The following is an 11,735-nucleotide window of genomic DNA, read 5'->3' as shown; positions in this document are numbered from 1 at the left end:
ACTTCCAGCAGCCAGGCTGCTGGGGGGGTCTCAGGACGGGGCATCTCATGCCTGGATCCCAGACGCCAGCCACCACATGAACATGGTGAGCTGGCCCTGGCGGCCTGCCTGGGCTTCGGGGGCCGCTCCCATCGAGGTGAGTACACAAAGGGGGGAGGTCTCCATGACTGGGCAGGTCCGGGGCCCACCCATGGCCCTCATTGGGCAGTGAATGGGATTGGGGAGGGGAGCGACCTTGAGCCTGGGGTTTAAACTTCCAGCAGCCTCCTGGCTGCTGGTGGGTCTCAGGACAGGGCATCTCATGCCTGGGTCCCAGATGCCAGCCACCACGTGCACATGGTGAGCTGTCCCCAGATGACCAGTGCCTCATTTGGCGCCAGGCTCCGCCTGCTTGCTGCCCGGCCAGGCAGCTCTGAGGTTTTGGTTCTTTGAATTGCTGCATAAGTAGCTCCAGGTTGAACCCACTGAGCTTCTAGGAAGTGAATCAATCCTAAAGACAGTAACTTTTCCTTGGTAGAACCTGTAATCACTGCACAATGCTGACCACCAAATACCAGTCCATGCAAAAGCTTGGGGCTTGTCCAGCAGAATCATGCCCTGTTACCTGACATGATGATGGAGCAGGAGAAGGGTCACATTAAGCAGCGCCATTACATTAACTAGCACTAGAGACCCATATCCAGGGGTAGATTCTGTGAAGAATGTGTGGGCCAAACCCTGTGGAAATCCTAGTTAAACTGATTAGCTTAAGGGTTGGGGTGGTAATAGACTAAGCTAGGTGTGACCAAGGAGCCTGCCATCAGTCACAGGTAAAGAAACCCACACCAGTCTGGACTGGTCAAGGCAGCAGCACCCAAATGTGCATCCTGAATAGGGTGTGGGGTGGGCCGGTCTGCAACATTCACCAGCTCATACAAGGCGAAATGGAATGCCAGACTACTCTTGGCACTAGCCTAAACCCAATGGCATATATGAGAACTGGGTCTGGGAGTGGATTAAATGGAAGATCTTGGGCAACTCCCTTGGTGAGTCATAGCTCCCGCTGGTGAATATGTGGTCCAGACCTGGGGATCTGACATGCTGGACTGAGCAAACCTTAGCCCACAAGCAAAACTAGAAACCAGGATGGAGCACAGGTCATGCCGAGCTAGGCTCTTGCACCTACTGGTCTGCATGAGCCAGGAATGCTAAGCCACAGTGTCTAAGGCAGAGCTTGGGACAGGTGAGGGGCTGAGCCAAGCTGAGTCACTAAGGGGACAACCCTAGCTGGATTGAGGTTCCCACCAAGGGGCGCATGGCCTGAAATGGGGGCTGTGTTCTTATCAGGAAACGGTTATAGCCTCCCTTGCCACAAGTGTGGACTGGGATTGGATGCACCGAGCTGGGTCAGACTCCAACACCCTCTGGTGTCCTGGAGGACCAGGGTCAATGTGGGATGGACAAGGCTAGGTCTCAATCCCTACGGAGCCATGTGTGAGCCATATGTGGGTATGGATGAACCATGGCTGGGTTGAAACATCCAACAGCAAGGACCAGTTTGGGTTGAAGGCCAGTCAGGAAAAGCCACTGTTCCTGCTAGGACAGGAGGTGAACTGAGTAGGGCTGGCTCATGGACACACTGGTATGTGCGAAATCGGGCATTGGGAGGGGTGCTGATGGAGGAATCTGGGCAACTCCTCTGGCAGGACACAGACCCGGCAGGTAAGTGCAAGAAGCATGACAGGAAACAGCCCAGGACAAGCCATGGAAAATTACCAACTGGCATACATTTGGCATGGGTCAGGCGAAGACCAGGCTGAATCAGTTCTCGTCATCCACTGGCAAATCCAGGCACCAGAACAGTGTGGGTCGAGCCAGGTTCGGTCGCAACAAAAACTAGTGCACAATACGGAATGCCAAGGTGAGGTTGCCTGTACTGGATGTGACCACAGCGCCCAACCAGCACACGTGAGAACCAGGAATGGAGGGGTGGAGCCGGCAGGGGAATAAGGAGTGGTTCTCTTCCTGGACAGCTACTCCCACTGGAGAGAGTGAGCTGGGATGGGGACAGACCAGACTGGGCAGGGCTACAACACCTGTGCAATCATGTGGACCAGATCGGGGAAAAGCCAGGCTGGGCTGATTATTCCTACTGGTGCAAACAAAATTAGAGTGGGTGAGGGTTGTTTGCGCTTAGCCACAGCATCAGCTGGCAGAAGCTGGCACTGGGGTCCAATTCTGTCAAGTCAAACCACACAACTACCTGGAAAGTGCATTATCCGGGAGTGGGAGAGGCCTGGGAGGGAAATAGTGGGCTCCTCCCTCTTGGGTTACCACTTCCACGGGAGGGCACAAAAACTAGGACAGGGGCTGGGGTGGCTAGACAGACACCCGACAGCATCTGTGTGGGCTGCATAGTGGAGCTGGTTAGATGGAACAAAGCTTTAATACCCATTGACATGTATGGGAGTCTAATGGGGTGTGGGACAGACTGGACTACTGCTACACATACTGGCAAGCCAGGGTAAGGGCGTGCCTGGTGGGGGTTATTGTGGGTGGCTCCAATTAGGCTGCAGCTCCCACTGGTTTACGTGAAGGCTGAGTATGTGCTGGGCAGATCCAGGCTGGACTGCAACACCCATTGGTTCCAGTGGAAGTCGGGGCTGAAAACAGAACCAACCCAGCGATTGCAACCACCAGCTGATCAGGGCAATAGACTGTGCCAGGCCCTGTACTTGCTACTACATACAAGAATCTGGTCTGAGAACACCTCAGACAAAGTTTCTTTGGAGATCTCCCCAATTGAAATGCTGGACTCAGAACCCTAACCAAGAAAAGACGGAAGACAGAACAAGTCAATCAACCATCTCAGCTATATGTTGGCAGCGAAATATGGGGCAAATGGAGACTCTATGATGGACCATGTCAATCAGTGGATTCTTCAAAGACCTCATCGTGCTTGGAGTGGCAAGATTGGCAGCGATTCATAACTGGTGAACTATCAAAACCACTTGAGCAAGACCCTCGGAGCATGCCCTACATCCGGGACCTGGGGAGGGTGGGAAACTGGGTGGGCCTTCTCCTTTAATACCCCCCTTTAAATATGAAGGAAACAATATGGAAATAATAGTCTTACCCACTTCCCTATAGCCCTTGAACCTTTTTACCCTAATTAACTATGTAAAGATTGTAAAAAAATAAAATAAACAATTTTAGTGGAAAAAAAAAGAAAGAAAAAGAAATAAATAAAAGAGACGATGCCCATGCTTCACATCCAATCATTTTTATTTAGTTCCTAGCTCTGCTTAGACTCTAGCTTCCTGCCAACGTGACCCTTTGGAGACAGCCATAATGGCTTCAGTAATTAGATTCCTGCCACCCACATCAGAGATCCCAGCTTTGGCCTGCAACTAGAGCCTGCCACCACAGGACAGCACATGGGACCTCTCTCTTGTCTGTGTCTCTCTGTTACTTTCCTTTCTCTTTCGCTCTCAAGTAAATATATAAACAACTAAATTTTTGAGGCCACCATTGTAGTAGAGCTGCTTAAGCTACTTCCTGGAATTCCTGCATTGCATTTGGTCACCTATTCAAGTCCTGCCTGTTCTACTTCCAATCCAGCTCCCCGCTTAGTGTGCCTAGGAAAGCAGCAGAAGATGGCACAATAACTTGGACTCCTACACCCATGTGGGAGACCTGGAGAAGCTACTGGCTCCTGGCTTCAGTCTGGTCCAGCCCTAACTTTTGTGGCAATTTGGGGTGTGAACCAGCCAATAGGAGCTCTCTCTCTCTCTGTCACTTCCCCCATCCCCTTCTGTAACTCTACTTTTCAAATAAATCAGTAAATGATTTTTTAATAAGCTTCATAAAAAGAAAAAAGCTCCAATGCTCAACGCACAGTCACATGTTATTCAGTGGTAAGGGACAGCACAGGATGTCTGAAGCCGAACCTAACAGACCTTAGCAAAGGGGCGGCTCTTCCAGCCTTCCTGACACCCTGTGGCTTGAGTGCACGGTTCCTTCTCATGCTGGGTGAGGCAGCCCTGGGCTCTCTGTGAGTTCCAGGGCATGTTTCGGAGGGTCCAGGAAAGGAGGGTAGGGCAGGAAAAACCCTAAACTCACCTGTGTGATCAAGGAGGGCTGGAAGTGTCCAGCACTGGCAGGACAACGCTTCTTTTGAAGTGCAAACAGACCTGCTCGAAGGACTGGCTCATCTGCCACCAGCTGATTAAACAAGCTGAGCAGAAAGATGTCTGGAGATGCTGGAGAGATGCTGCCCTTCTCTGGGTGTCCACCCCGAACCAGGGCCAGGCCAGCTGGGGTTAACAAGAGGGAAGCGGGCTGATTCCTGAAAGCACAGGCTTGGGTCAATGGATCCACAGCAACCAGCAGCCGCTGCCATTGGTCCACAGGGCAAGACCCAGCATCCCTACCTCCTCTCCTGAGCACCCCCTGGGGTTAAGACTCAGAGCTAGAAAGGAAGGTATCCCCCAGTTCAGTCTGTGACAAGAACTCTACCTTCGACAAATGTGGATCTAAGGGAGGAAGGCCCTGAAGCTGAAGTCTAGCACTTACTTCTGTTATGAACATGGGCAACACATGAGAATTAGGTATACCTGACACCTTCTCACCACGGATAATGATAGGTATTCTCACAGCTCATTGCAGGCATTGCAAAATCCTTGAAACCTTGCTTATTATTAGTGGGTCCGCACTGTGATAACTGGACTCACCATGAGTTTAGTGGACTAATAAATAAAGAAATATATTACTGTGTTACAAATTTGTTCTTCATATTTTGATAACTCTATTTTAGTATAAGTAGTAAAATTTGTTCTCATATGTGTTTTATTTTACCAGCTGACCAAAAGCATTCATGACACAAAACAGGGAGAGAATTTTTTACTGTGCTACAACCCCCTGAAGCAGATGGGGACAATGAGGTGTGGATTAGGTCATGCTTCTTAAAAACAGCAAAGTTTTGTTTATTTAAAAGGCAGAGTGACAAGATAGAAAAAGAAAGAGAGAGATCTTCCTTCCACTGGTTCACTTCCCAAGCAGCTGCAATGGCCAGAACAGGGCCGGGCTGAAGTCAGGAGCCTGGAACTCCATCTGGACATCGTACATGGGTGACAGGGACCCAAGCACTTGGGCCATCTTCCACTGCTTTCCCAAGTGCATTAGCAAGAAGCTGGATCAGAAGTAGAACAGCCAGGACTCAAACCAACGCTCAGATGGGATGCTGGTGTCCAAGGAGGTGGCTTAACATGATATGCCACAAAGGTGGACTCCTACATGGTACTTAGAGATGCATGGATACTAGGTGCACAGCTGGTGGATTTGTGGATAGAAGTGCAAATGAAAATACAGCTCTCACTGAATGCTTACTCTGAGCTGATCATTGTTCTAACCAGCCTTATATAGAAGATAATAGTATTGTCTTCACTGAACAGGTAAGGAAACGGAGGCATAAATATGGGAAGAAACTTATTGAAGGCTACAGAGCCATTGAGCATCTCCCAGACAAAAGCTCCAGCAACACTTGCCAGTCAGTTTCTCTGAAAGATCCAAAACAGAGCCACCCAGCGAAGCCAGGCCTTTCATGCTACAGATGGTGTGGTGAAGACAGAGGTGTAGACTGGAAGTAAACACCTAAAAATGCTAGCAGCTGGATCCTACCTAGCGTGGTAGCCTAGTAGCTAAAGTCCTTGCCTTGCACGTGCCGGGATTTCATATGGGCGCCGGTTCTAATCCCAGTGGCCTCTGCTTCCCATCCAGCTCTCTGTGTGTGGCCTGTGAGGGTAGTCGGGGATGGCCCAAAGCCTTGGGACCCTGCACCTGCATGGGAGACATGGAAGAAGCTCCTGTCTCCTGGCTTCGGATTGGTTCAGCTCCAGCCATTGCGGCCACTTAGGGAGTGAATCAGTGGATGGAAGATCTTCCTCTTTATCTCTCCTGCTCTCTGTGTATCTGACTTTCCAATAAAAAATAAAATATATTTTTAAAAATACCAGTAATATAATGGGTAGTAAGGTTATTACAGATCATCTCTTATTGTGCTTTTCTGTAGTTTGTTGGTAGTCTCCAGAATACATCTTGCTTTTGTCATCAGAAAAAAGTTCAATCAACTTTCCCTTAAAAAATGAATGAATGCGTATTGGGCCCTTTGGAAATGGAGCACTATATAAATAAAGTTATAATTAGAGTCATTCTTCAGGCAGCGATTAAAAATTACTCAGTACCTAGGCAGCTCTGGCCACGCGGGGCTGGCACTCTCCCTGGGGAAGCAGGTATGCCTTTGAAGCCTGCCAGCATTTCCCCTAAGCAGGGGTGGATGTTTGTGGCCAGGGGAGAGGTGGGGAGCCAGAGGGCTGCTCCAGGTGAGTCCACGTTTCTGGCCCTGAGAGACCCTGGAGTTAATTGGCCCAAGGAATTCTGTCCAGCAGTTTCCAGGCCAAGCGTCAGCCAGCTTTGGGTCACTCTCCAGGAAGACGAAGCACCGCATTGGTCTGCAGTTCCCACCAGTCCACACGGGGCCACATGCCTTGCTCCAAGCACCTGCTCAAAACCCTGCAGGCTCTGGAGAACAGATTGTCCATATGAAAGACTGAGGCTCAGGGGCAGGCATTGTTGCACGCAGGTTAAGCTGCTGCTTGTGACAAGGGCATAGCATATCAGAGCACCCGTTCGAGTCCCAGCTGCTCTGCTTCTGATCCAGCTCACTGCTGACACACCTCTGAAATGCCAAAAGCTCTGTGGACAAGGGCCAGTTTGTGCTCAAACCTGAACATCAACTCCAACTCCTGAATCACGGGGAATGAGAGAGGGCACAGGGACTGCCTCCTGGCCCCGCTCCTGTGCAGCTTCCAAGGAACCCTCCACTGTCCCGATGTCCGGTTCTTAATGGACGGGCCCTCCTCTCGGGAAGGGCCTCAGAAGCAGGAGCTAGGAGACAGATGTTTGAGACATTTCTAACTGCATTGGGATTGGGCTGGAATCTCTCCATGGTAATCATCAACAGGAACCCTGGGGAAGAACAACTCAGCTTTCTAACAAGAAGAAAAGGGTTTGCTTTCGAAAATAAACACACAGAGGGCCCGGCGCCATGGCCTAGCAGCTAAAGTTCTCGCCTTGAACGCCCCGGGATCCCATATGGGCGCCGATTCTAATCCCGGCAGCTCCACTTTCCATCCAGCTCCCTGCTTGTGGCCTGGGAAAGCAGTCGAAGACGGTCCAAAGCCTTGGGACCCTGCACCCATGTGGGAGACCTGGAAGAGGTTCCTGGTTCCCGGCTTCGAATCGGCACAGCACCGGCTGTTGCGCTCACTTGGGGAGTGAATCATTGGATGGAAGATCTTCCTCTCTCTGTCTCTCCTCCTCTCTGAATATCTGACTTTGTAATAAAAATAAATAAATCTTTAAAAAAAATAAAATAAACACACACAGAACTATTGCCTTCCAGGGCTCATCCAACTCTTCAGAAATTGCCTTCAGGGTCATTTCTGGCCAAAACCCATTAGCTTGTCTGACTGTCCAAAGCACCACCCACCTCCTTCCCCCAACCCTGGCAGGCAGCCAGATGCCCTTAAACGTTTCCAAAATCCAAACCCATGCTCTGAAGCCCAAGGCTTACCCCTCTGAGGCCACCCTTGCAGGATGATACAAACAGCATCTTAGCATCAGACACCTGCTACTCATCAGACACCTGACTCTACAGGTCAAGTATGTGTGTGTGTGTTGCCCTCTTCTCTGCCTGATTTGAACAGCAAGGAGAACATGACACTCCTACCTGTACTCAAAACCTGGCTCTGCCTTCCCCAGAATCAGCTCCCCTCACCTCCCTCAACCACCTCATCTCTCTCCGTAAAAAACTCAGGCCCTGGGATCAACCCAGGCTCCATTTGTTCCACTAATGAGTCTTTAAGTGTTTGGCTTGGGCTCCTGCCAGTCCAGCTCCTACAGGGAGGGGAAGGGAGAGAATGGGACAGAACTGCTGCCAGCTCAGCTCAACTGGGCCCTGGGGAAGATTGACATAGAAGCTGCCTAGCACAACATCCCCCCCGCCCCGCCCCAGGAACTTCAGAACCCATTGCCTTTCCTGAGCCTCCATTTCAGCGTCTTCCTCAAATGCAGATTCCTGGGTACATCTCCTGGACTAGAATCCCGAGGGCAGGTCTGGGAATGTGTTTTTTAAATAAATACCCTTAGAGGCTGATGTACCAGGAAGTTTGATAACCACTGCCTCAGGAAGGCAGGGACAGGGATTCCTGGCTGGCTTGTGAAATTGTGTATACACGCAGTTTTCTAGAGTCACGGCTTTGGTTAGATTCCAAAGGTAGGTCATAGCCACAACACCCTTTCTAAAGAGAAGGGCCAAGGGCTGGTGTTGTGGTACAGCATGTGGAGCCGCCACCTGAGGTCTCAAATGGCATCCCCTATGGGTGCTGGTTCAAGCCCCCAGTTGCTCAACTTCTGATCCAGCTTCCTGCTAACACACCTGGAAAAGTAGCAGTTGGTTCAAGCAAACACAAGTCCAGAATTCTGAATTTCCACCAGTATCTGGTGCTCTGTCCATTGGCCACATAGCAAAGCACACTCTCTAGTCTCCCTCACACACAGTAAGGGCCACGAGTCGAACCCTGACCAACAGAGTAGGTCTCTGCTGTGATATGAATGTATGTCCCTGGAGTCCGTATCAGTGACATCCTCACCCCTAAGGCAAGGATGGTATTGGTAGGTGGGGCCTTGCAGGAGGTGAATGGGTCCAGAGAGAAGACACCTGTGAATGTCCCCACAAAGGTGGCCTCAGAGAGCTGTCCTGTCCCTCCCACCACGCAAGGCAGCAGCCAGAAGACGGCATCTCTGAACCCGGACCCATAGCCTCGCCAGACACCAGACCTGCCGGTGCTTCCAGATGGGTCCTCTTTGCCTCCAGAACTGAGAGAAATGAATTTCTGTTGTGGATAATCTATCAGTTCACCATATCTTGTTGTAACAGCACAAACAGCCAAGACAAAGGGCACACTAAGTAGGGCGATGCTATGACAAATACTCAGATGTGGAAAGATCTCTGGAACTGGGTAACGGGCAGAAGCTGGAAGAACCCAGAGACGCATGCTGGAAAATGCCCCCACTGCTATGAACAGACTGTCAGGGGCTCAGAAGGGAAAGCTATCGGGAAAGCCTCAAGCTCAGGAGACCCTCAGTGCCACCATCAGAATGTGGATAGCTTTTGATCCGTAAAGGCCACACTAATGAGGTATCAGAAGGCACAAGAAACATGTTACTGAAGAATGAAGGAGAGGCAGCTGGCTGAGTTTTATTCACATACCAGTGTTTGGTACAAAAGTAGAACTTGTGAACAAAGAGAAAATGTATCTTAAGTTTTGCTTTTTTTTTTTTTTCAAAGATTTATTTATTTATTTGGAAAGGCAGATTTTACAAAGAGGAAAGGCAGAAAGGTCTTCCATCCACGGATTCATTCCCCAAATGGCCTCAATGGCCAGAGCTAAGCCGATCCAAACTCAGGAGCCAGGAGCTTCTTCCAGATCTCCAACGTGGGTCCAAGGTTCCAAGGCACTGGGCCATCCTATACTGCTTTCCCAGGCCACAAGCAGGGAGTTAGATGGAAAGTGGAGCAACTGAGACACAAATCGGCACCCATGTGGGATGCTGGCGCTTGAAGGAAGACAAGCCAACTGAGCCACGTGCTGGGCCCTAAAATTTTCTTTTTAAAAATGTTTATTTAGGAGGCTGGTGCAATAGCTCAGCTGTCTAATCGCTCACCTGTAAGCACCGCATCCCATATGGGTACCGGTTTGTGTCCCAGCTGCTCCACTCCCCACCCAGCTTAAGGTCTGGGAAACCAGTGTAGGTTGGCCCAATGCCTTGGGACCCCGTACTTGCATGGGAGACCCAGAAGAGACTCCTGGCTTTGATCAGATCAGCTCTGCCTGCTTGCAGCCATTTGGGCAGTAAATCAGCAAAATGAAGACCTTTCTCTCTGCCTCTCTTCTCTGTAAAATCTGTCTTTCCAATAAAAATAATCTTCAAAAAAAAAAAGTTGATTTATTTGGGGCAGGTGTGGTGGTTCAGCAAGCTGATCCTCCACCATGTGGTGCCAGCATCCCATATGGGCACCAGTTTGTGTCCTGGCTATTCCACTTCTGATCCAGTTGTCTGCTTGTAGCCTGGGAGAACAGTAAAGGATGGTTTAAAGCCTTGGAACCCTGCACTCATGTGGGAGACCCGGTAGAGGCTCCTGGCTCCTGGGTTCAGATGGGTTCAGCTCTGGCTGTTACAGCCACTTGGAGAATGCACCAGTGAATGGAAGATGTTTCTGCCTCTCCTTCTCTCTGTAAAATCTGCCTTTCAAATAATAATAAACAAATCTTTTTAAAAAGAAAATGAAACATTGCCTCCCTTGGATACTTATAGCAAAATCCAAGAAGACAAAAACCATTTTCAAGAGTGAATTTTTAATCAGCAGAGCCTAAAGATTTGGAAAATTCTTAACCTGTGCATAGGAGAGGAAAACAAAGGTGTGGCGGAGCAACCATTTGACACGGAGATTCCTGAGGCTCAGCCAGGTGCAGCTCATCGGAGCAATGGAGGACGGCTCCTTAGACCCGTCAGGCTACAGGGCTGCCCCTTCCAGGGAGGTACAGTGCCAGGGCCTGCAACAAGCATGTCCAACAGACACATCACAGGCACCTACAGGACAGCAATGCTCACCGCCCAGCAGACGCTCAAGGCTCCACTCCCTCCATTTCAGTACACACAGCAATCCTCGTCACCCAGATTCAGCCCCAGTAGGCCCAGGTACAGTGGAAACCATAGTAGCCAACTGCTTCCCTAAGGACAGGTGGCCATCTCAGCTGGTACAGAGTGCATGAACCACAGGCATTAGCTACCTCCCCTGGATTTGTTTTTTTGCTTTGTTTTGTTTTAATCTTAAGGCACACATATCTTAAGATTTATTTTTCTACCTATTTTAAAAGTAGAGAAAGAGATCGATTGTCCCACCTGCTGATTCACTCTCCAAATGGCCACATCAGCTAGGGCTGGGCCAAGCCAAAGATGGGTACAGGGGTCCAAGCCCTTGAATCACCTTCTATCACTTTCCCAAGCACATTAGCAGGGAGCTGGATTAGAAGTGTGACTTGAGGGCCCGGCGGCGTGGCCTAACAGCTAAAGTCCTTGCCTTGCACATGCCAGGATCCCATATGGGCGTCAGTTCTAATCCCAGCGCCCCCCCTTTCCTTCCAGCTCCCTGCTTGTGGCCTGGGAAAGCAGTGGAGGACGGTCCAAAGCCTTGGAGAGACCCGGAAGAGGCTCCTGGCTCCTGGCTTCAGAGCAGCTCAGCTCTGGCCATTGTGGCCGCTTGGGGATTGACTATCAGGCAGGAGATCCTTCTCTCTGTATGTCTGACTTTGCAATAAAAATAAATCTTTAAAAAAAAAAAAGAGGGCCCGGCGGCATGGCCTAGAGGCTAAAGTCCTCGCCTTGAAAGCCCCAGGATCCCATATGGGCGCCGATTCTAATCCCGGCAGCTCCACTTTCCATCCAGCTCCCTGCTTGTGGCCTGGGAAAGCAGTTGAGGACGGCCCAATGCATTGGGATACTGCACCCGCGTAGGAGACCCAGAGGAGGTTCCAGGTTCCAGGTTCCAGGCTCCAGGCTTCGGATCGGCGCGCATCGGCCCGTTGCGGCTCACTTGGGGAGTGAATCATCGGACGGAAGATCTTCCTCTCTGT

Source organism: Ochotona princeps, chromosome 4, assembly GCF_030435755.1.
Source record: "Ochotona princeps isolate mOchPri1 chromosome 4, mOchPri1.hap1, whole genome shotgun sequence".
Lineage (NCBI taxonomy): Eukaryota > Metazoa > Chordata > Mammalia > Lagomorpha > Ochotonidae > Ochotona > Ochotona princeps.
This window is presented reverse-complemented; position numbering follows the sequence as displayed.